Source organism: Falco cherrug, chromosome 4 (assembly GCF_023634085.1).
Source record: "Falco cherrug isolate bFalChe1 chromosome 4, bFalChe1.pri, whole genome shotgun sequence".
NCBI classification, from domain to species: domain Eukaryota; kingdom Metazoa; phylum Chordata; class Aves; order Falconiformes; family Falconidae; genus Falco; species Falco cherrug.
This window is the reverse complement of record NC_073700.1, coordinates 19,230,890-19,254,336: the sequence shown is the minus strand read 5'-3', so window position 1 is coordinate 19,254,336 and position 23,447 is coordinate 19,230,890. Positions and strand designations below refer to the sequence as shown.

Genomic DNA, 23,447 nt, shown 5'->3' with positions numbered 1-23,447 from the left:
GAGCTCAGCTAGCGATGGGCATCAGAGCGGTGCGAGGAGGCAGCAGTGCCCGTGCTAGAGCTGTCGAGGCCACCAATGCCACCGATGCCGTAGCTTGGTACTGTTTGCCCCTCAGAAAATTGTCCCACATCATGTTACATCATGGGAGTCGTGTTCCAGCTCCCTGGCTCATATCATCTGCCAGCGTGCACTGAGTAACTAATGCAGTGAAACTCATGGATTGAGGGTGTCGGACCTTTCATTAGCAAAACTCAATGCTTTCTTGCCTTTTGTTCTGTCACTTTGGCTTTTTTTTTAAGCAATACGGATTCAAATAACACCTTGATATGTTTTTAAGTTATTAACCTGTGACTTATCTCAACATTGAGCCTTTTACAACACATCTGTGCAGCCCCATGGACCTCTTGGATGGGTTGCAGCATGAGGTTAAACAGTTTGGGCACGGTTTGTTCTGGGTTTAAGCAAGCAACCATCCAGGAGTATGCTGCAGTGGAGGGGTCCCACTGAGATGGGTATAGCTTCCTACCTCTGATTTTTATTTCAAATCAGTTCTACACCGAAGTCACTCCAGTAGTACCAAGGTGATGAGTTGTGGTTTCCCAGCGGCAGTGATCAAGTCTGCTGCGATTTCTTGGGCACGCGTTTGGTTTTGTGCATTTTGCTGCTCTCGTGGCTTGTGTCCTGGGCTTTGAGCGGGGTCAGTACAGGTGCAGTGCACATTTCCACATTTGCTGTGGAAAATTTCTATCTTAAGGATTTCGTTGTTCCAGGGAATGGTGTTCTGCCATTCAGATAGCTTTTAGAAGAAGCTGTGGTTTTACCTATACAGTCATGAAGCAAAAGTCCAAAATCAGAAACACTTGTGAAAAAATTCCCATCTTTCGGGGGGTGGGTAGGCAGGGAATCAGTAGAATTGGTTTGGCTAACTCTTAATAGCCCGGATAAACACCCAAAGCAAACCTGTTGGGAGATGCCAACCACCAGCCTAGCCAGTTGGTTCGTAGCCACAGTGCAGGTTTAGTAATTTTAATCCTGTTGGGTTTGCCTGCAAGAATAGATGCATGAAGGCCTGTTTGTTGAAGATGGGTCACCATAGTCACTGGCCACATTGATAATTGATGACCCTTCCATGTCCATCCCAGCGTGAGCTCTGTTCGGGCCAAGGCAGCAACCTGTCACCCTGAGCTGGGTTCTAACCCATGCCTCCATGTGGTCTTCATGGGATGGCTGCTTCCAACTAAGAGTGAGATGCAGCTTGATGAGTGATGCGTGAGGTGTGTCAGAGAGACCCTTCTGGCTCTTGCAAAGATTTGTCCACTGTTGTCTCAGGGTAGTGGTTCCTCAAGTTACTGCTGGTGTTGAACAGGCTTAATTGCCAGCATGTACCAGGGAGTAGCCAATCTGAGTGTGAAAATAAATAAAAATAATGCACCTATATATATGTTGGGGTTTTTTTCAAATATACCAGTTGGAACCATACAAAAGACAAATTATATTTATGGCTTGTAAACATCAGGGCAGATATTTCAGGAGAACTGCAGACAGCTGTAATTTTTGAATGTGTACAAATTACTTGGGGAAAAAAAAGTAATTCCTCTGCCTACACAGCTGTATTCACAACCGTGGACCAGAATGCCTTTTGCATGATGCTCATGCCTGGTTCTATGGAACATAATAATGCTCAAATGAAGAAATTGTGATTTAAAAGTGAAGCCAGAATTAGTACTTGCTGTGAAAACCTGTATTACTGGCTGAGGTGTCGGCATGGGAATTGATAAACCACTTCAGGAAAGATGAGAACCAACCAAGACATTTGTTCGTACTCAGATTCGAGGTGAATGATCAAACTTCTGTAGTAGAGATGAACGTGCCTGTGTCTTCCTGAGATGCCACGTGCTGCCTACACAGTTCTACAGGGTGAACATTGCATTGGGTTTGGTGGCTCAGGAGGGCTGCAGGGCTGCGGCTGGTGGCCGGTGGGGAGAGAGGGTGTGGGAAGGAGGGGGGGACTCCCCCGGCTCCATGGGGGCTCTGGGTCAGCATCTTGCCTGGCCCTTTTCTTCCTGGTTATCTGCACCCAGGTGGATTTGCAGAACGCAACCGAGCTGTTGTTTGTGGTGTTTAATTGCGCGCTAGCTCCTTCTGTTTGTCCTTTTACTGTGTGATAAGGAGTTTATGCAGGAAAGTACGAATAACAAGAGAGGAGGCAAATAAAATCCCCAAAAGTAAAACCAAGGTCAAGCAAGAAGGAGTAAAGCATGAATTGGCAAGAGCCAAAGGCCTGGTGCTGATTTTACTTTTAACTTTTGTGTTTATTCAAAGGCTGTGGATACAGGTTAACTTCCTTTGCTCAATATTTATTGCTACGTTACTTGTCTTAAGCTGGAACAATGAGCACTTTGTTGATTGGGTTAAGAGATTGTCCCGTTTTCTTCAGTCTCCTGCATCTCTGTCACTATCTGCAGGTCTTAAGCAGTTTATTTTAATTTCAGATTTCTAACCCTCCGTCGTGAATTGCTGCTGTGCCACCGGCAGCAACACTTGAGGGACTATTGTTCGTCTTTTCAAAGTGGTGGGAGCACACAGCGGAGCCATTAGCTTCTCTGAAACTTGACCTTCATTGATGATACTACACTTTGCAGATTCAGAGCAGGATAAACATTTTAAAGAAGAGGGGAAATATCACATAGGTTATTTTTCATCAGAAAAGGTTGTAGAAATATTCTGTGCAAGAATTAAAAATGCGAGGGGAAAAAAGCCGTAATGGCAGTAGTTACCTTTCTGCTTGACAGCCATCAAAGATTCTGCCCAAATCAGTTAATAGGAGAGTGAATATCTCCTTGCTGTTAACCACGCTAACCCTTGAGCAGAAAATCAGTAAAGTCACAGTGTAGTGAATGACGACTATACTGATTTCACCCTAATTTAGCGATGGCAAGGATTTCGGTGCTGTTAGGAGTGGAGCCATCCTGGGCAGTCTCCCAGGCTGCAGTGTTAGGAAGGTGCCCCCATGGTATCAGGAGCTTCTCTCTGGAATAGGAGCATTAATATAATGTTAAATGTTAAGATATTTTTAAATCACGTTGTTCACAACTGGCACTACAAGGGAAGGTATGTTGATGACGTGCGTCACTGTTATTTTTTACTTGGGCTTGTTGCTTGGAAAGTGTGCTCATTTTGAGTCCTTCACTCAGCTGTGTCTACCCAGAAGAAAAACAAACCCATTTCTTCTGGGAGAGCCCGGCTGTGGACACATCAGAGCAGCAGGGCCAGCTGCAAAATTGTGGTGGTGTTTTGTTGCTAATTCTGCAGACGTGAGCGAAGGGGACCACCCTGTCTTTTTTTTTTTAAAAAAAAAAAAAAAAGGAAAGAAAAACAAAATAAAAATAAAAGAAAAACACTTGCAGTTTGTAACTTTGATTTTCCTGGCAAACTGAAAAAAAAAAAAAAAAGCAGCAAACAGCCTTACTCCTTGCACAGGATGCTATAATAATTACTGGGGCAGTTTTTCCATTCCTGGTTGCTTTTGCCTCACACCTGTAGGAGGCCCGTTCTTTCGCTTCTGTGCTTCACCACCAAAGGACTTTTATTTGAAAACACGAGGAAATTCAATTTCCTAACATGCCTCTCAAGTCAGGGCAGTTACAGCAACAGAAGAGTTGCAAATGGCTCATGTGTGAACGGGTTAGGATGGAGCTATTCGTATGGGGCCATGCTGAGGTGCAGGAGAGGGAAGATAATTGTAAATGTTCTTGTGGGGATCTGATTGACAGCTTATTGTCTGCAGGCAGTTGAGTTAAGAATAGGAAATGAGTTAAGTGTAGGGGATCTGGCAGGCTGCAGGCTCTCCTGATGGTGGCTGCTGCACCGAGCAAAGCACCCAGGGCTCCCAAACCAGCCCTGGGCAGGGGGCCCGCGGCACCTCCCTTCCCGAGGCACCCCCAAAGGGATGCCCCTCCGCCGGTTCAAAACGTGTTTGTGATGCTGTGTCTTGTTTGCTGCTGCTTGGGTGCCTGGGGTGCCTTACCATGAGGTCTGGGGCCAGTTACGTGTGTTTTAAAGTTTATCCCACCTTTTTCTCTGGAGTGATGCATGCCCTGGGGTCCAAGTGCCCATGAGCAGTTAAATGTTACAGAACTGCACCTGCTACTAAAGATAGAAATGCTACAAAAAGTACTCTTCCCCCAAAATCTCACTCTGTATTTTTTTATCTCCTTGCCTATGTGCATTTAAAAAAAAAAAAAACACAACATCCCAGCTTTGCATTGTTAGTGTAGGCTTCTGAGCCAGATTGTACTACAGAGCACACTGATGTGTCTTCCCCTGAGGTATGGAAAGATCTATGTGTGCTAAGCAGGTGTTTTCATTTGTTTAATTGGAGCTGAGTTTAGCACAATATTACAGATAAATGAATTACACATGTTCAGTAATTCATAGAAAGTGATCGTTGTTTTGCTTAGGCACTTGTCTTCGCATCCAGGTTCGCAGAGATAGCGTGCTGGCAAACGTGGACAGAGGTCTTTTAAAAACGAAAAGCGGTGTGGACACGAGGAGAGACTGATGTCAGGTTGCTAAACCCAGCAATAACTATTTCATCCTTGTTTAAATCGTAACATTTTAAATTTAAATAGTATCCTGTTTTGACAAACTACAAAACCACAGGTCTGAAAAAGAAACGTGTGAGGCCTGTGTCAATGCTCGGTGGCACCTCTGGGCAGGAAGCTTTGGGTGACACGTGCTGGCGGTGACGGTACCAGGGATGGAGAGACCTGGGAACCCCCTGGAGGGCTCTGGCACTTCTCTGGTGTGCTGCGCCCACAGCAGTTGGTTGCACGCACACTCCTTGGCAAGACGATGACTGGTTTGTTTCTACCAGTATTCTTTTTATCATTAGTTCTTTTTTCCATCTTTTTTTTTTTTTTTTACTGGGCTTCCCTGGCTCAAGCTGCCACCCACCTTGCAGAGGGGCTGTGGGACATGAGTGCCGCCAGCCTTCCCTCCCCTTCCCTCCCTGCTGACGGGTCTCACAGCAGTGGGACAGGACCTCGGGTCCCAGCGAAGCCCCCCGGCGGGAGCGGCACGGGAGATGTGGCCGGCCCCACTGTCCCTGCCGAGCAGCACGAGCGAGAGCTGGCAGGGCAGCTCGGAGGTGCTGCCTTTCCAAGGACGAGCTAAACCGGTCGCTTCTTACAGCTTCCCTCCTGGTTTTGAGTAGTCCCAGCCCTTGGCCGGCTTCCAAATGGATAATTACATTCAACTTACCCAAATTTCCTCTGCAGATTCAATTGTAAACTATTTTCTCGCTCTCTCCTGCCAGCGTTGTATATAACTGTGCTGCGCAGCGTTAAACAAATGTCACGTGCGGTGCCAGAGCCTGTTCAGTTTTAGGCACAGAAAGTAAAAGGTTGTATCAAAACTTGTGCTGAACTTTGGAGAAAGTATTGTTTGTGCCTTTTCAGTTCGTGAAGTACCTTGGAGCAAGCGTTTGGGTCAAAGGTGTGGTTGGTGCGTAAGTCACTGCTGTTGGCAGACAGGGCCAGCACTGGAGGCTGATAGTGAAAAGTGACTTATTCAGGGACGTCCTCTCTCATGGACAGGCTTGCCTTCAAGCCTTCTGATAATTGAAATTAAGGCGGTTTAGCTGCATTCCTCATTCACCGAGGAATTTGTTAATGTTATCACCTGTAGAGCTACCATGTCCTTCCTTCCTTCCCACCAGCAACGGCTTCGGCTTTGCACCAGCCCCTTGCCAGGTCGCTTCCCTCTGTGGGCTACAAGGTGAAGGTCTTGTATGGCAAGAGCTGTGCTGAGAGAAAAAACCAGCGGCCTTTGCCCACCCAGGTACCCATATAAAGCTGTGCCCAGCAAAGCCTGCATCCTAGGATGTGATCCAGGCAGTGGGTCTCAGTGCGGCAGCGTGGCTTTCTAAAGGAAGCCAAAGGCACATGGGGAAGTGGTGTGTGATCTGGGAAGTGCTCCTGCATCCTCCAGGTTAAATGGAGCCACCACAGTAAATCACAGTTGAAAGTGAATTGGAAGCTTTTAAAACTGTTACTTGTTTGAGGCTTTTCCTGCTCCACGCGTCGGCATGGGATTGTTCTGCAGCAGGCTCCTGGGAATTAATGTGTCCAAACCCAGCAGCAATCTCAGGTTTGTGGCAGTATAATCTATAAACTTTTAATTATATTTATAGCTGAGTAAATAGCTTGAAATCTCTTTAAACTCTTTGTTCACAAATGTGTATTAAAAAGTGCCCATCCCACATGTACACGCATCCCCCCGCTTTTCCTTCCTTCCTTCCTTCCTCATTTTACACCCACTTCCAGCAAAGCTTTGGCTTGTGGCATCCTTCCTTGTGCCGGGAGTGGTGGCCAGAACTCCCCACAGGGCTGGCCCGGCCAGGGGTCTGCTGGCCCACTGAGCCCCTCTGCTCAGCCGCCCCCCCAGCACGTGTCCGGTGGCAGAGGGATGGTGCAGAAGCTGATGACTGCATCTGGGTTTCCCGCTTGATGTGCAGCCCGTTTGGGAGGCTGATTCTGCAGCTTCAAACGCTTTAATGAGATGCAAATTGTTTGTGATGCTGCCTTACTAAATGTATTGTAATTTTAAAATTATTTGCTTGTTAATTGTATTTAAATAGCTGCCACTTAGACAAGCAGAAAGTTTCCTGAAAGATAAATTGTTGTGGTTTTTTTCTTTTTACCATGTTTTAAAGCAGCCCCAGTAACTTCCCTCAGCTGCTTTGATACACTGCACTCTCCACAGGGAAATTTCTTCCCCCAAGGAAGAAATACTCACTCTGTTACCTGTATCCCATGAAACCGCAGTCCCTTAGGAAGGCAATACAGCAGAGTGGCTTGGGAGGTTTAGCGCCAAGATAGCTCACTTTCCCCTCTGTTCAGCCGAGTTGGATCAAACCTAGATCAGATTTTGGGGCGTGTGTGATGTGGGTGTTGCTGCTCCCGTGCGAACGGCATTTGAAACCATCCCAAAGATTTGGGGGATGCTTACACCTTTTGGGCCCTTTGAAATTCTCAGCCCATTTTTCTGTTGATGTATGTCTTGCCAGGCTGCTGAGGCGAGGTCACTGGTCCTCTGCACCTTCAAGGCTCTTGTCTTCTGCATGTTGAAAGAAATGGCAAAGTTTCTCTTGGCTCCGGCTGAGCAATATGAGGTCCCTATTGACCTCAGTTCAGCCTGGTTTAGAGCTGATTTTGATCCTGCATTGTTGCTAGCTTTGGCGTGGAGCGAGCTACGTGGTATCAGTTGTATTTTATTTGTGTTTGAAATACCGTCCTGGAAAACGAAAAATAATATTTCCATATTAGTTTGTTCGTTCTTCTTGCGTTGGCTGGAGGGCCCCACCCTGCCAGTGCTCCTTGTTTTCCAGCTTCTCCGTCTTCAGCGCTGGACCCTCATTTCAATTCTGCCTCATTTTTCCAGTGACATTTCCTATTCCCTTTGTTTTCTGTTTGCATCTTTGTTATGTGGCAGGATCAGTAATAATAGTTAATAATTAGCAGCTCAATAGCACTCTTCACCTTCAAAGCAATTTTAGGCATTAAATCACTGCAGCTCTGCTGGCAATATTACAATATTGACTTGTTACTTCACCGGTGTCACAGAGGCAGCAAAAGCTGCATTTTTATGGAGGCCAAAATGGGGTCATTTTTTTTAGTCTACAAAATTGGCAAAAAATAAGATTTTCTCCGAGGCTGACACTTCGTTTGCCAAATTTCAGCATAGAGCCAATTTTTAAAGCTGAGTAATAAACACCTGAAAAGTTCTGGTTTATAATGGCAGTGCTGAGAAGCCATTAAATGAATGGCTCCGCTATAACACAAGAAAACCCTCTTAAACTGTCGAAAAACCTGTAAAAGCTGGATGGAGTCTTAGTGAATGCCAGCTTTGCCTTTGAGCCTGGAGCTGAGAGATGCAAAGTGAACCTGTGGGGACTGGGACGGTAGATCATGATGGGTGTCCCTTCCCTGTGATGGGGAAGTGGTCCTTACCCAGGTATGTGGTGGAGCTAGGTGAGCATGCTGTCCCGGGTGAGCATCTCCCCAGGTCTCTCAAGCCATCAGGAGAGGGACAGCGAGGAGGAGCAATGGGGATGGAGCTCCAGGGGAGCAGAAAGCAGAATTTGGGGCAACAGAGAAAGCCTGGAGCAAAGGAGGAATTGAGGGGTGCAAGGCAGCAGAGGGGTTTGGGAGGAAACGCGTGGGGGCAGTGGGAGGGAGCAGCGTGTGCGGATGCGGGGCCAGGAGACTGTGTAGCTGCAGACACGGCTCTGTGGGGCACATGCACGGTCTGCAGCGACCTCGAGGAGATGTGGCCAGCAAGGTGGCAAGAAGCCCTGCTTGACTTGTTTTCTCTGGGGCCCAAAGGTCCTTCTGCCTGGGACCTGTGGCTCGCTGGCACATGCGGATGCAAATGCTGCATCCCGGACGAGCATCTTACATGCAGATGGCTGAGAGGAAGGTGTCAGAAATACCTCCCTAAGGCAGCGTGCAGCCTGTGGCCAGCTCGGACCATCTCACCTTCCCGGTGCAGGGTCTGCTGCCGGCCGGTGCCACTGGGAAGCTGAGCTGTAAGAGCAGCGTAGTAAAATAGCAAATTGACCAGTAAAAGAAATCAGTAAATGGAGGGAACAGCTATTAATGTGCCAAGCCAAGATGGGTAATTATACCCTAGGACTTTTCCAAACTAATACATGTTAAAGGTGTAAACCTATTAAAGGAGAGATTTTTCTGTACAGGCAACTTATGTAGATAGAAGGATTTACACTGTATTTTATTCTTGTATTATAAGGTATAAGGAACGTTTGAGCAAATCCAGTCATTCCTATTATTACAATATCATACGTTTTTCATACCATTTTATGCGGTTCTTCAAAAACTTTGGCACTAATTCTCCTTATATTGTTAGGAATTTTCTTTTAAAAACAGAATTCTTTTTCTCAAATAGTTAATTAGATTTTGAACTTCAAATACAGTACTTATTTTTCTTTCCTCCCAAGAATAGGGGTGTTAGATCCATTGTACTGGCCAAATTACAGTTTGGATAGTTACATTCTCTCTGCTTAATCACCCTGCAATTTCATTCGAGTGAAGGATTTGGTGCCTCAGGTGTCCTGAATTCCTCCAGAGCTCTGTACGGCAAAGTTGCTGCCACCATCCACCCAAGAAGCGGCTGCATTTAACGGCAGAGAATTGTCATTTCCTTCCAGAGCATAAATAACGGTTTCACTCACAGACGTGGATTTTTGTAGTATTCCTCTGTTCTTACACTTTGCAGTGAGTTTGTGCTTTTCCAACCCAAGCAGCCCTGCCCTGGGTCTTGAGGCACATCTGAGGGGCTTCTACGGGAAGGCAAATTCATTTTAAGGGATGCCAGACAAATTCCTTTATTTGCTTTTTCACCCTTTGCTATGATGGGGGCAGCGAAGGCGTGGGTCCCAGCTGCCCCACCTCATCCCCTCCTGCCTCTGAGACTTGCTACCTCTCAGCATCTTTTTTTTCTAGTGGCTTAGGGGGAAGAAAAGGATCGGGCTAAGGGTCAGCTGGATTTGGATAGGAAACGTCTGTGGGTCATAACCCTTGCTGGCAGACAGGAGCCCCTTTTGCCTGGGGAAGGGAAGCAGGAGGGGAGGACCCTGGTCTTGAGTTCAGTTTGGGCCCCGTTTATTTGGGAAGAAGTGATGGATCGTGGCATCGCGCTGTGAATGGCTGGAGTGGAAGTACAAAGGAAAACCCCAAAGCACACAGTGAGCCCTGCTTAGTGCCGCACAAAGGACTCTGAGCCGGTCGGATGACCCCGGGAGCAAAGTCCTCTGGCTGGGGTGTTTGCTTAGCCTGTACGGCTGGCTGTTCCTCGTCCATGTAAAACCAGGTGTGCGGCTTCAAAATGACTGACATGGCCAAAGGCCAGGGGCTGGCTGTGCCAAAGCTGGGTCTCCTCCTGCCCTGCAGCGTGCCACCGGCTTCTCCTTCCCTCCCGTCTCCCATCCTGCCAGGCTAAATGAGGGGATGCTTCTAACCCAGAGACAGTGAGGAGGAGGAGGAGAAGCACCCTGTGTGCATCACAGTGTGGTGGTTGCAAGGAGCCCCCCCCTCGCCATGCCTTGCTTCCAAAACCGCTTTTTATCCGTATGCAGGGGAACCCGAGCTAGTAATCCTTTAGTAACTCCTCCTGGTAGTTCTTTGCAGCAAGCATACTGTGCAAGTCTGGTATGGCGAGCAGAGGTCATCTCAGATTGCTCCTCTGTGTCCTCCTGCCTGCGGGAAGTTGTCCTGGCTTCAGCATTGTTTGCCAGCTTTGGGAATTGCGCTGTTCTGCTGCTTTTTGGCATTTTGGAGGTGCATTTGATTCCTGGTGCCACCTGCTTGCTCCAGCAGGAGCAGAGATCCTAGCGCCGCTTTCAAGCTCCTTCCCCATCTGGCATCAGCAGCACTGCAGCTTTTCCGTGCATTCCTGTCGAACCACAAGGGCCGTTGCCCAGACACCTCTTTAGGAAATAATATGAGTTGTTTTGTTGCATATACCAAGTTAACTGTTTTCCGCTTTAAAGAAGAGATGAACAAAAGCTCTTCCCATGGCTGCCTCCTTTAAAAAAAAATATTAAAAATAGCTTTTGAATGTTGGAGGGAAACTTGGAACTATGAGCCAGCTAAATATACTGTATCATGAAACCTTGGGGACCATTGAAATGAGAACAGTGGCCCATTACTGCTAAGAAGGTGTTTTATTGAAAATACGCCGACATGCGTTCCCAACAGGGTGAGTAAAAACCGGCGTGATGCCCAGCGGTGATACAGGTTATTCTCACAGATGAACCAGAATATATAGCTTGGCGCTCCTGGGCTGTGTGCGAAACGGACTGGTAGGTGCTTTTGCATAAAGGGGCCCGTATTTAATGCGATTTATTTTGATTGATGCATAGGGGAGTGTGTATCTAAGTTGTTGTGGTGTAGTTTTTTAGAATGGGATTCTTTGCGGTGAGGTGAGGCCTGAAGTCTCCTGATGACAGAAGCAGATTGCCAGGAGAGGGCAGTGCGTCTGACGCCGTATTTCGCACCAGCTGTACCCACACCGGGGTGAAGCACCCCAAAATGCACGGCCAGGGGGGTGAAGCACCCCGAAATGCACGGCCAGGGGCTCTGGGACCGCTCCAGGCAGCAGTGCCCACCTGCCTGCCCAGGGGCAGTGAGGGGGAGATGCTCTGTCTGGGGTGGCCAGGAGTTCACTGGTTAATACTTAACGGGCAAAAATGGGTTTGATTGACATTTGTTTTGTTGATGTTTCATTCTGTGGTTTTTTCCTTACCATGGCAACTTTATCATCACGCCAAAACACCTACTTTTCCTCTCGGAGCCATCGCTGTTGTCATGCCCAGTAGGTTATTTTGGTAGACAGGGGTTGTTCTTTTCAAGTGGAGGTGTTGCCATCTCCTACCAGATACCACCTCCAGTCTTTCCTGTCCTAAGCAGGTTTTCTCTGTGCGAACACTGTGTTTCAACCTGTGGCAAAAAAAATGGAGTTTTAATGGAAACTGCAGCATTTCCTCTACTGTACGTGACACAAATGCTATCTCACATAATTAAGGAAAGTAACGGAGAACAGTTAGTGGTGATTACCTTTCAATATATTGTGTACTTTGGGGCAGAAAAATAAATTATGAATAATGCCCAGGCATACTTGGAACAATTTGCACACTGTGCTGTGAGTGATGCAGACCTGCTGGTAGAAGAGTGTGCTAATAAATTTTACTTTGTGGCGGAAACAAGAGATTACAGTTTATTAGGAAAGGAGATGGCAATTTATTAAGATCAATCAAATATGAATGTGGAGCAAAAATGTTGCCATTTTTATTTATTTATTTATCTGGAAGCATGGGGGGTGCAATTATATAAAATTTGTTGTTTACCTGGGATGTTTGATTCATTATTAATATTTTTATGTTTAGAGGGAACCATAATTTTGCTGAAATGTCTTCCATAACTCCTGCACAATCATATTCATAACTCACCTGAATGTTGACACATCCTGCTGTGTATATATAAATTAACTAGTAACACTGGCATTATAAAATGATGCATTAAATGAAGATGTGAATGGTAATTTAAAGCATGCCATGAAGTGAAATTTAAACCATTGTACAACGCTGAGGGGATTTAAAGAGCCGCCTTTGTGCAGAATTTGCAGGGGCAATAAGGAAAATGACAGTTTCACATCAAAAAACTGAAGAGCAACAGGGACACAAGTGTTACTGAAATGTTAATTGCTTCGCTGTGCTGTTTTGTTAAGACACCGTCAGCCCAAAAATCACTTTTCTGCCTGAAGATATTTTACCACGAGGGCACTAGCAGAGAGTATTAGAAATGACCGAAAAAAAAAAAAATGTTTACTTTGTCCTTTTTCTCAGCACTTTGTGGGTAATAAGTTTCACTGTTTCCTGTTTAGTCAGTTGTTTTCCCCATTTGTTTTTGTAGGTCTTTCAGACAGCAACAAGGGAAAATGAAGCAGCATTCTCAAAACAGGAAAATGTGATTTAACCCCACAAAAATGGGCCTGGGGATCCAGGAGTGGGAATAGTATCCGAGACTGCTTTTTCCCTCAGAACTGCAAACAGCAGCTTGCTTTTAAACTGGCCCGTGGCTCTGGCCCCAGTGCCGAGCAGCGCTGATGTGGCACTGCCTTCGCCAGGCCGGGCCTTGGCTCCGGTGGGTGGGTGGGTGGGCTCCTTTGTGCCATAGCAGCACCAGCACCCAAGTTACTCCCAAATTTGTTCCCCAGCAGCAGGGTGCAGGATTTGGCCCACCATCTGCTGCTGGAGAGCAGAGTGGGACCTCTTTGGCCCTGCCTGCCCAGGGGAGCAGTCCGAGGATGAGAACGGATGAATCGCTTCCTTAGGTAGAAATTGCCTCGTATTGGGACTAGACAGAAAATTTCCTAATTTGGGGCAGGTTAGCTCGGTTAGAGGAGGCTGAACTACGTGGATGGTCTTGTCTTTTCTTTCCTTCTCCCCTGCCCCACAAGCAGCTGAGGCTTTTCTGCAGGCAAGCCCATGGCCTCTGCATGGATAGATACCTGCAGAACTGTGAATAAAGTGTACGTGTAAAATAATGGCATAGAAGCCCCATTTATTCCACTGCATTCGGTATCATATCTATTCCTCTCACTTGGACCTTGGAGCCTAGCGCCCAGTGATTATTTTCTTTCACCTGTGTGTTGCTACTAACGCTTAATATGGATCAGATCTCGTGGGCATGTGGTGCCAAATAGCCGGCCAGTCTGCCACACTCATTCCCAGTTATTTTTAATGTATTACTTTGTGTTCTGTTTTGAACATCCCTGTCTGATTGTCTCTGTCTGTGATGACTCTCCATAATTGAATGGAATTAAAATGGGAGTTTATGGTTCTTCTTGGTCTTTTAAAATATTTTGCTGGCTTAGAAATGCATTATATTTCATGGTGACCTTACTTAACAAGTGCTACCATCTCCGTTACTAAGGGCATAGACTGAAGTTTTTAGCCCACAGCAGATGTTGGCTGAGCTTGCAGGTATGAAGCTTTTATATGAAAGGGTATAAAATGTTTTAAAATACGGCTCGCGGGTTCTGTGGCCAGCGCTCAGTGCTTAGACAGCACCTTTCATTTTCAAAGTGTTTTGCAAATGTTGGTCTAGGAGATACTGAAATGAGTAGTATTGCCCCCGTTCTGCAGATGGAGGAGACAGAAGTGTTGAGGCCGTTGACTACCTTTGAAATGGAGGGCATGGAGGTGACCCCAGAGCCAGCCAGGAATGTTACAAACTGAGCTGTCAGAGAGGCATCCTCAATGTGGTAGCCATTTAAATTAAAAAAAAATATATATATATATATAAAATTCTAGGTGACTTGCCCAAGGCTGGGGAGAACTGTCAGTATCAGAGCCCAGCACTATGTTTTTGCATTGCATGTAGTTCACAGCCTTGTGCTTGCATTGCCATGCTGCTTTTTTTGCCCCTGGAAAGAAAAGAAATGCCTTGAACAAAGCGGTAGGCTTCGGAGTCCCCTGTTCTTTTTGAAATACTATAAGTGAGAGCTTGGTCCAAAGGGGATCAGGGCAGGAGGAGGGCACTGGTCTTGCGTTGATGCTGCGTGTACTTGGTTATGGCTGTAATGGAAAACAAGAATTTAAGATGTGACTTAATAGGCTTGAGGGTCGTGTGTGAGTGAGAAGTTTTTGCTGAAAAGATAAGGTAGATCAGAAGATTTCCAGACTGGGGTCTTTGGAGCATCTTATGACTGGTCTGCAGAGATGCTTGGGGACGTGGCCCGTTCTGTGTTTTGGCTCTCAGGTTGGCACAGGGGCATGTTACATGCACGGAGCCGTTTGCTGCCGGTGCTCCTTCGCCATCGGGGCAGCTGGGGATGCTGCCACAGGGACGCTCTTCAGCAAACGCAGTGGCGAGGAGGAGGAGCAGGAGGTCTGCAAGAGAAACTGTTGAAAAGTTTAAGTCGGTGTGTTCTGTAGTGTATTCCCCAAAGCAATCTGAGTTCCTGGGGATTACTTTGAAATCCGGGACAGGAAGGATTCTCTTAAGTGCAGGTGATAGTTATTGGCAGTTCATTGCATGTGCTACCGGTTTATACTGTTATGGACCATCCAGCACGTTGGAGTGTGTGCATGTTCGCCGCTGGGCCTGGCCGGCGTGTAGCGGTTATGGATCCCGGCCGTGCCTGTGCGCCGCGTGTTGACCCGCTCGGTGGGTGCATGCCCCTTTAAGAGGCAGGCGCTTTCTGATTCATGTAGGCTGTTTCTGGCAGATTTAGGGTCTTGCAAAAGATGCCCTTAGTCCCTTATTAAATATTCATAAGAGGGTGGGGTCACATTTTTGTGACCTGAAAAAAATCCCATTAATAAATTTGTTATCTGACGCGAAAACACTTCAGGGTGACGAGCAATCCGTATCACGTCCCATTTAACATCAGATCACAAGTTGTCAGTAAATTGGATCCTTTGTCTTTGCCTCTTGTGAGGTTCTTTAGCGGCATAACTAATGGGGCTGTTGTCTCCATCGCAAATACAGAGTGCGGGTCCGCCTGGGAGCGGTGGCAGGGCGGCTTCTGCCGCCCCGGGACTTGCGCGGCAAGTGTCTGGCAGCGCCGCTGCGCCCTCGCAAACGGTGCGCAAATGTAAACGCAAAAATGAAATAGCGGCGGCGATTTTTACCGAGTATTGCTGCCCCAGGTGAAGCGGAGCGCGGCTCCAGGGGCAAGAGCAGCTGGGCTGGGGACGGCGCTGGGGACGGCGCGCTGACAGGGTGGGTTTGTGCCGAGAAGCGATTCTCTGAGCCTGCCCGCCTGGGAGGGGGAGGGAGCTGGCTGGGGGTGAGAGGGGTGCTGACCCCGCTGGCACCAGGGGGTGCGCGGAGCTGGGGGGCCGGCGGCGATGCCCCCCGCTGGGGGACAGCGTGCGCGCCCCCGCTGGGGGACAGCGTGCCCCCCGGCCGGCCGTGTGCTGCCCCGCGTTGCTGCAGGCTGAGGCTTGCTGGGGGGGTTTGTAGGTCGTTCTCCGCCCGCGTCCCCCTGCGCTGCCGGGGCAGAGCGGCGGGGGGAGGCAGGGGGGAGCGGGAGCCGCTGCTCACGGCAGAAAGTTGCGGCGGAGGGGGGGGCGCTTCCCCCGGGCCGTCCGCCGGGGCTTTGTGCGGCCGCCGGCGCCCCCGCCGCACGGCTCGGCCCGGCGGGCGGGGCGGGGCGGGGCGGGGCGGGTCCCGCGGGGCAGCGGGCGCGCGGTGCCCGCCGCGCGGGGGGCGGGGGCGGGGCCCGGGCCCGCGGGGCGCCCCGTTCCGGGGCGGGGTGTGCGCGCGGCGCAGGGCGGGGCCGCGCGGGTGGCGGCGCGCGGCGGCAGCCCGCGAGCAGCGCGCCCCGGCACTCCGCCCGCACCCGCGGAGGCTCCGCACCGCACCGCTCCGCCAGCCCGCTCCATGGCCCGGCGCGCCGCCCGCCGCCCGCCGCCGCCCAGGTGGGTGCCGCGGGGAGGGGGGGCAGCGGCCCGGGGGTGCGCCGGCCTCCGCCTGTTGGCTGAGTTTGCTGGCCGGTTGCGCGGCCGCGGAGGCGGGGGGACGCGGCGGGGGGTGGGGACGGGACGGGACAGCGCGGCGCTTCGCAACTTGCTGGAGGTTTTCCCAAGTGTTGCGGTCCGTGCCGGGCTCGTGTTGTGACAGCTGGGGCGCGCAGCTAGGCGCGCAGCCCCGCGGGGGGACAGCCGGCAGGCGCGGAGAGCCGCGCAAAGCGCTTCGCCGGGGCTGCGGGGCCGGGTCAGCCGAGCGGGCTCGGCGGGCGGTACAGCGGGGGGAGCGGAGCTGGCGGCGCCGCCGGGAGCCCGGCGGACCGTGCCGCGGGATGCGCAGCGCGGTGCCAGCCCCGCCGGCCGCCCGGCGCACGGGAGGTGGCGGTGGGGAGGAGGGAACCCTTAGGAAGTGGGTGGTAAGTTTAGAGCAAAGTGCACATGCACTCTTCCTCTTTGGAATTAACTCCTTCAAAGCCAGCCCGTTTTACGAAGCGCTGGGGGTCTCGGCCGGTCCCAGGCACCGCCGCGCTCTAACGGGACGCCCGCGCCCCGCTGCCTCTGGCCGCGGTCGCGGCGCTGCCGTTTCAGCTTTTTAAATAAAAACAAATTTGTTGGCAGGAAACGTGAATCATTCGGGGTGACCGAGATCTGGTTATGAAAACGGAATGGTCGGATTTATTCGAGCGCGCTGCAACAAATCGCTGAAGTTTATTTCTAATAAAAAAAGTGACTTCCGCGGGCCAGTTTGACTTTGGATAGATAAACTGAAATGTTGCAATCTTTTTCGTTTGGATCAAAGCTGATTTTCATGCCTGATGTTTCCGGGCCCGATCCTGGAGTGACCTGTGCGTGTGCAATAGCTGGAACAGCAGAAGGGTCCCCCCTCCCTCCCTGCTGAATTCCTGTGTGCCGGATCGGGCCCTTCTGAGTACCCCTTTACTGGGCAGAGCTTTCAGGCATCTTGCACGGCTTTACACTGAGTTAAAAAGCAATTCCCTTTGCTTCTAGCTCTTTTGAAAAGTCAGGGCTGAAATGCGTGTTTCTACGTCAATATGTCATTAGAGCAGGCTTCTGTCTGGTTAAGAAATGGCTTTTGTTGATCGCGTGTTTATTGCGGTAGCAGCCTAGGAAGTCTCTAAAAGCGGGTGCTCTTCTCGTCTCACAGCCAGCGGGAAATCTGCTGTCAGAGGGCTTTCAGCGAGCTCCTGTGACTACTTCCAAAAAATTTCATTGATAAGGCTGCAGAGATGAAATCCAAATCCTGCCTAAACAGAGTGGCTGCCTTGGCCTAGACTGTGATAGAGCTGAACTGCAAACTGATTGGTCTGACACTTTATAATCAAAGTTGATTTATTGTTCATTAGTAGTGCATTAGCCCTTTCAGGCAAGACAGTTATTTGTGTAGTGGCCTGTCAAACAAAAGACCGCTAGCACCTGTCATTTCTAAACCATGAGATAAGCAAGCAGATATTACGATAATGCAAATAGAAATACGCTGGAATGAGGTAAAGTTCTAGCACTTTCCCTGGAAAAAATACTCTTTTATTTAACGTGCCTCTCTTTGGCATAGAGGGGAACTGGACGATGGAGGGAAGGGGTTCCCCAGCGCCAGGACCGTCAGGAGGAGAAGGCGTTAGGGATGAGCTGGGTGTGCGTGGCATGTGCTTTCCGAGCCCCTCCAAGGTGAGGAGGCAGCTGGGGCAGATAATGAGTTGGGGAGCGCCAGTTGCTGAGATGGAAGATGTGAATGCTGTTTTGTAGCCTGAATTTAATTTCGTTTGGTTTTGATTTTAGCGTGAGAGCAAGATCAAGGCACTTTGCGTGTTTTGTCCCCAACTCCTTCCTCCTCTTCCCAATGGACAGATGTCATGAAATGATGCTCTTACTGGCAGGGGTTAATTATATGAAAACTTGATGACATCACAGCAGAGCTGTGAGAATGTCAAAATACATCTGCTGCCATATTCAGACATATTGCTCTCCCTCCTCTCCCCCTATATCAGCTCCCCCCCTTCTCAAAAGGGAATGATCTCATGACATAAAACAGAAAACAACACAAGTGTCAAAAGAAAACAAAATTAGTGAACTTTTGTCTGCCACCATAGAAACGAGGATTAACTTATGTTATTCCAGAGCATGGAATGGAGACTATCTGCATGAGGATATATAGTGTATTGTCTTCTGTGAATTTTCATTTGACAGGGATTTTGGAGGCTGTGATCTTAATTAAATCTCAACTGACTCAAATAATGCATCTAAAGGCATGCAGTGTTGCGTAACCTTGCTGAGTTGGTAAACCATAAATCATCAGAAAGCTTATGATAGGAAGGGCTGCTTTGAAATTTTTTTGTTTGCTACACTTGTTTTTTGTTGTTTTTTTTTTTCCCTGGTCTTGTTTGACATACACTTTACTGTACCACTGTGCCCTCCCTTTTCTAAGCAGTGTTATTTTTGCTTTTTTTTAAAAAAAAAAAAAACAAACAAACCTTTGAGACATGCTCTGACCAGTCACTCAGCTAAACTGGAGAGAAGTCATAAATATAATGGGATTGACAGGGAAGCAATGAAATCCCAGCGCTGGCTTTCTGGGGATCTCACTGCTCATAGGGAGGTGCGGGTGCCTCACGTTCTCCTACAGCTGGATGAGCCCTCTATATGCATTTTAAAAGCGCAGCTCAGCCCCACGCTGAAATTTATGCTGGGGTGTAAGTAGTTACCAGGCACCACTGTGGAGTCGTAACGTATTGCCCCTGGGTTGTAATGGGTCACAGATGGATTATTGCACTAATGGACGGTGGGCTTTGACGTCTGTGCAAGTTGAGTTGGTTTTTAGTGGTGTGCAAGGAAGAAAAGGGTTGCAACAGTTGTGCGGAGAAGGTGAAAGGGGATTTTTAGGCATTAAAAGTGATGTAGGGCAGTCAGAGCAATTTCTTATGCAGCATTTGAACCTGGCTGTGCTGGAGCACTGATGTTGCTCGAGAATCACGTTGCTTTTAAAATGCTGAAGCTGAACAAATTACTGTTTTAGTGTCAAATGCTTTGGTTTCTGTGTTTGTGATTGCCTGTCCTGGGCAGCTGAAGGGAAAGGTAAGGGGAGAAGGATCTTTTTCATTCAAAAGTTTAAGGAGTCGCAAAGCTCTTGTGCTTTCTTGTTCTGTATTTCTTAGTTTAGAGCTGCTGTCAAACCTAAGCTGGAAGGACACAGCGCTTGGACCTACTTTTCCCTGTAGCAAGATAACTTACTGATGTTGTTTTCTCCCCCCTTTCCTAGGGAAAAGCAGTAGCAAGGGTAGTTTTATCAACACCTGCAAAACTAGATTGTGGGAAAGTCCTGACACCATAAGCTAAATTTGTTATTGTTTGGTGAAAGGCTTGGCTGGGTTTAAGCAGTTTGTTTGTTTTATTGAAAGCAGAACTGCATTACTGGAAACTACTTTGCTGTAGTTGAGTTAAAATGTCCTGCACTGTTTTGTTTTTATAAGGTGCTTACTTGCTCAACTTTGCTTTCCAGTTAGAAGGAAGGGGAAAAAAATACATCATGCACTCATCTGCAGATGTAAAGTGGCAGTGTAGAGATTGGGGGGAGAAGCAGCACTGGCAAATATCTCTTCCAACGGCCTTTTTTTTTTTTTTTTTTTTTTTTAACCTTTCCAGCACAGTTTCCTCTGCTAGCAAGAGGATGTGTAGTTTGTACTGAAGTTGAATGAATATTAGAAAACACAGACTGAATATTGAAAAAATAAGAGGTATTGCTAATTGTTCTGTGCACTAGTTCGGGATAGATTTGCCTTCGTTGATTAGGTAAGATGCTGTCTTGTTTGGGAGGCACAACACCCCCCTCCTCCCCAAACTGACAACGGGTTTTAATTTTTAAGCTTTATCTTGCCCTTAAATCTGAAACATCATTGTTCAAATAACTGAGAACAAGGTAAACCAACAACATCAAAAAGGTCGGCTTCTGTGATTTCTCAAGGGCTTGTTATTTTGTACTTTCCAATTCTATTTGATGTCTTGACAAAACAAGATGACACAAGGGAGAATACATTAAATTTTGATTTTCATCTAACCTGTTACAGTAGTGGCAGCTTAATTTCTTCTACTTTTTACCGAAGGTGGCTTTTTGCACAATTACTCTAATTGCCACGCCACTTTATGAGAAGGTTTCTTTACGGGTTTCCCATTTCCCTTGATTTTGTGGGGCTTTTTTTTGAACGTGCTTTGACCTTTAACACAGCTAGCTTGCTGGTTGGAGTGTGTCTTCATTAGAAGTAAATCAGTGAATGGCAAGATTGTCAAAGAAGCAACTGACGTTTTCTCATTAGAATCTAATTTGCACCGTTGTGCTTAGCTGTGATGTTCAGCTGTAGGTGTCTGCCATAGGTGAGAAAACCTGCACATTTTAAGCAAATAAAGTTTACAACTGTTGTAAAGGCTACACTTGCAACAAGAGTAGCAAAGCCTGACCGAGTGGTTAAGCAGAGCTCTGTTTTGTATGGGAAATAAAGAGCACGGTTTAACCAGGTGAATATTTTTCAAGAGCTCGCTATTTTTTTCAGCTGGCCAGGACAGTAGGTATCTCCTCAGATGCCCCAAGTCTGTAGGGGTGGCACCGGGTTCAGTTCTTGCAGGAGAAAATAGTCACGGAGTGGAGAGAGGGCTCATCCTTCCCTAGAAACCTGTCGTGAGTTGCAGTTCTTAAAAATCTGCCATGGGAGGAAAAGAAAGAAAAAAAGCAAAAAAGCCCCTCTGTGTAACACTTCCTTTCTGCTTACATGGAATTCTAGGTGTATTAAATGTTGCCGGTTCAATCACACTCTTTTATTATTTAATTAAGCTCTCCTTAATGTATGTATGAATTAATACACAAATGTAAGGAGTCTGACATGCTGATCACTCTCAGTGTGTTACGGGTGTTTGGGGGAGAGGGTTTCAAGGGGTTTTAAAGGGCTTCAGGGGTATTTTTGATGTTTCTGAGCAGGATTGCTTTCGGTTTATTTGAGGCTTTTTTGACAGAATATGTTGATCTAACATTCCCTTGCACTAAACTCTGAAAAAATATATGGATTTTTTTTTTAACTGAATCATCATAAAATATCACCACTGTTAGGAACCATGTATATTGGGTTATAATTTTTCCTTTCATGCTGGAGCAGGAAACAAAAATGATAACTTTTTAAAATGTGAAAAATGATGATGATAATCTCGAGGTTGAAATCTCACTCAGCTTATTAAATGAGTATTTGGTGGTGTGTGTTCTGGTTTAGTCTGTATTTGACAAATGTTAGATGTAGAAAGGATTTTAATTTATGTAAACTTTATATTTTTATGCAAATTAAATGGGTATTTATTATAGCAGAAACAATTATCCTGGCACTTAGTGAGAAACCTGGTATGCATGAGAAGTGGTAGATAAGATCAGATGTTTCATTCTGTAAACAAATAGGGAAATATTCCCGCTTTTCCTCAGCTAGAAGAGAATGCAGAAGACAGCAGACACCCTGACATGTCGGGGAATGTCAGCATAGCCCATCCTACCGCCTTCCGTGGGTCAGAGGGAGATCTTCCCTCCTGATAAAATATAATAAACAAAATTATAATAATAAAATGCTAATTTAATTTTAAAGAGGGTTCCCCTCCCCTTTTAATAGGGAGTTGTATTGTTATGAAGAGAACTGTTATGCTAATGACAGACTACTTAGCTGATTTTACATTAATATAATAAACATTACCTGTCTTTATGTGTTGTGCCGTATTATGGCAAAATAACTAACTCTAAAAGTGAGATTCCATTTTGCATAATGAAACAGCATTGCAGTTTCTGCGTGAATAATTCTAACAGCGGCATTTTTTTGCTGTTGGTTCGGAGGATGAAATACTGTGTCAGAAATGTTCTGGTCTCGGGATGGAAGCAGGTCCTGCCTGCAGCTCTTCTTTTGCTGGGCTCTGCTCTGGCTTGTGGGGTTGTGCTGCTCTGCTTGCCAGGGTATCAGTGGTTTATCTTCTCCTGTGGCATGAGCAAAGCTGGCTTGTATTGTTCCGGCTGAGATTTTTTGACATTTAAAATGTATTGCGCATAATAGCTTTCTAATAAGACAGCTCGAGTTAATTGTTTGGTTTTGCCCAGCCGTATCTATTTTTATTTGTAGCCCAGTATTTTTAACTGTTCCTCAGCAACTTGCTCTGTCTGTGTTCAGCTATGTTTTGTCCCGTTTGACTTGTATCACAAAATCTTTAACCAAAGAATTGCTGTTTGGAAATCCGAGGTGCCTGGAATGAGGTCTTACTGAAATTGAGTTTGAACGTACATCGCAGGAGAAAAAGATTTTCTGGCAGAGTTGTTCTTCATGAATTAAGGAAATCCTCCCCATCTTCCATGCACGCCTGCTAACAGTTAACAGGACCACAACCGTATCCGACGAAGGCACGTTGTGTGAAAATGGCATTCTTTTTTTTTTTTTTTTCCCACTTCATACAAGATTAAACTACTTGAAATTATTTAGCTAGTATTTAATTATATTAATATAACTGAATATGGGGGAATGGAAATGATTAAATAGGACTAAATCATTTTCATCCCTGTGACCCTTGTCTGGGTTGCGTGGAGGAGTGACAGATGCATCCCTGCTGTAACTCTGGTGTGAAGTTAAAGGTGAACTTGGTCCAAGTTGGTGGAAGTTTTCCTTGGTCAGTCTCACCAAAATACGGCGTGTTTGCAGAGCTTGTGTTCAGGGGTGGGGGGGGATGGGCAGGCTTTTGGGGGATGTGGAGGAACAGCAGGCAAAAAACCCTGGGAGAAATAGTGTCTGAAAACAATTGTGAGTATTAAAGACATTTTTTGCCGTTGATGGTATTAGCATGTCAGCAGGTCTATACTAGCACAGCTCCGAAAGCCAAATTGCAGCTGTATTTTTACCTTTGCTGCCAGGTTTACATGCAGCTGGGTATCTACCACACCCTATTGTTATCAGTCAACAATACCAAAAGTAGTTCATTAATCATATCAATAACAACAATCGTGTTTCATGTGGAAAATAAACAAGTTAAAAAAAGAAAAGACTGATTTCTGGTCTGCATGCTAACTTAGCATTCTTTAAATATATCTGCCAGTAGTTTAATTTGAACTTCAACTCCCTGAAGGCAGTAAGACAGAATTATTTTAGTTCTTCATAAACTGCCTTCTGTGATTCATTGTTAACTCATAAACCACGCTCGTTTTCATGTACTTAAACAGTTAAGCCATTTTTAAAGTTGGTTTGTAATTTTTTTTTGGCAACACGTTTAAGTTGACATCTGAGAGATAGAAATCTAAAATTAATTTATAGCCCTCGGTTTAGGTTTCATTTACTATCGGACAAAATATCAGAAATAAATATTTTTTATCTAACATAAT

General features: G+C 46.9%; 1 protein-coding gene across 18 annotated transcripts in view; it reads left to right on the top strand.

Annotated features, from left to right (window-relative positions):
- FOXP1 (forkhead box P1) overlaps positions 1–23,447 on the top strand; it is a 391,266-nt gene that overhangs the window by 287,056 nt on the left and 80,763 nt on the right. Inside the window, exon 1 of one of the 18 annotated variants that reach the window (XM_055707733.1) lies at positions 15,866–16,009. The exons of the other annotated variants lie outside the window; for them this stretch is intronic. The gene's annotated coding sequence lies outside the window, so the exon portion shown is untranslated. Of the gene's footprint in view, positions 1–15,865; positions 16,010–23,447 lie in introns of those variants that run through there. 18 annotated transcript variants of the gene reach the window in all.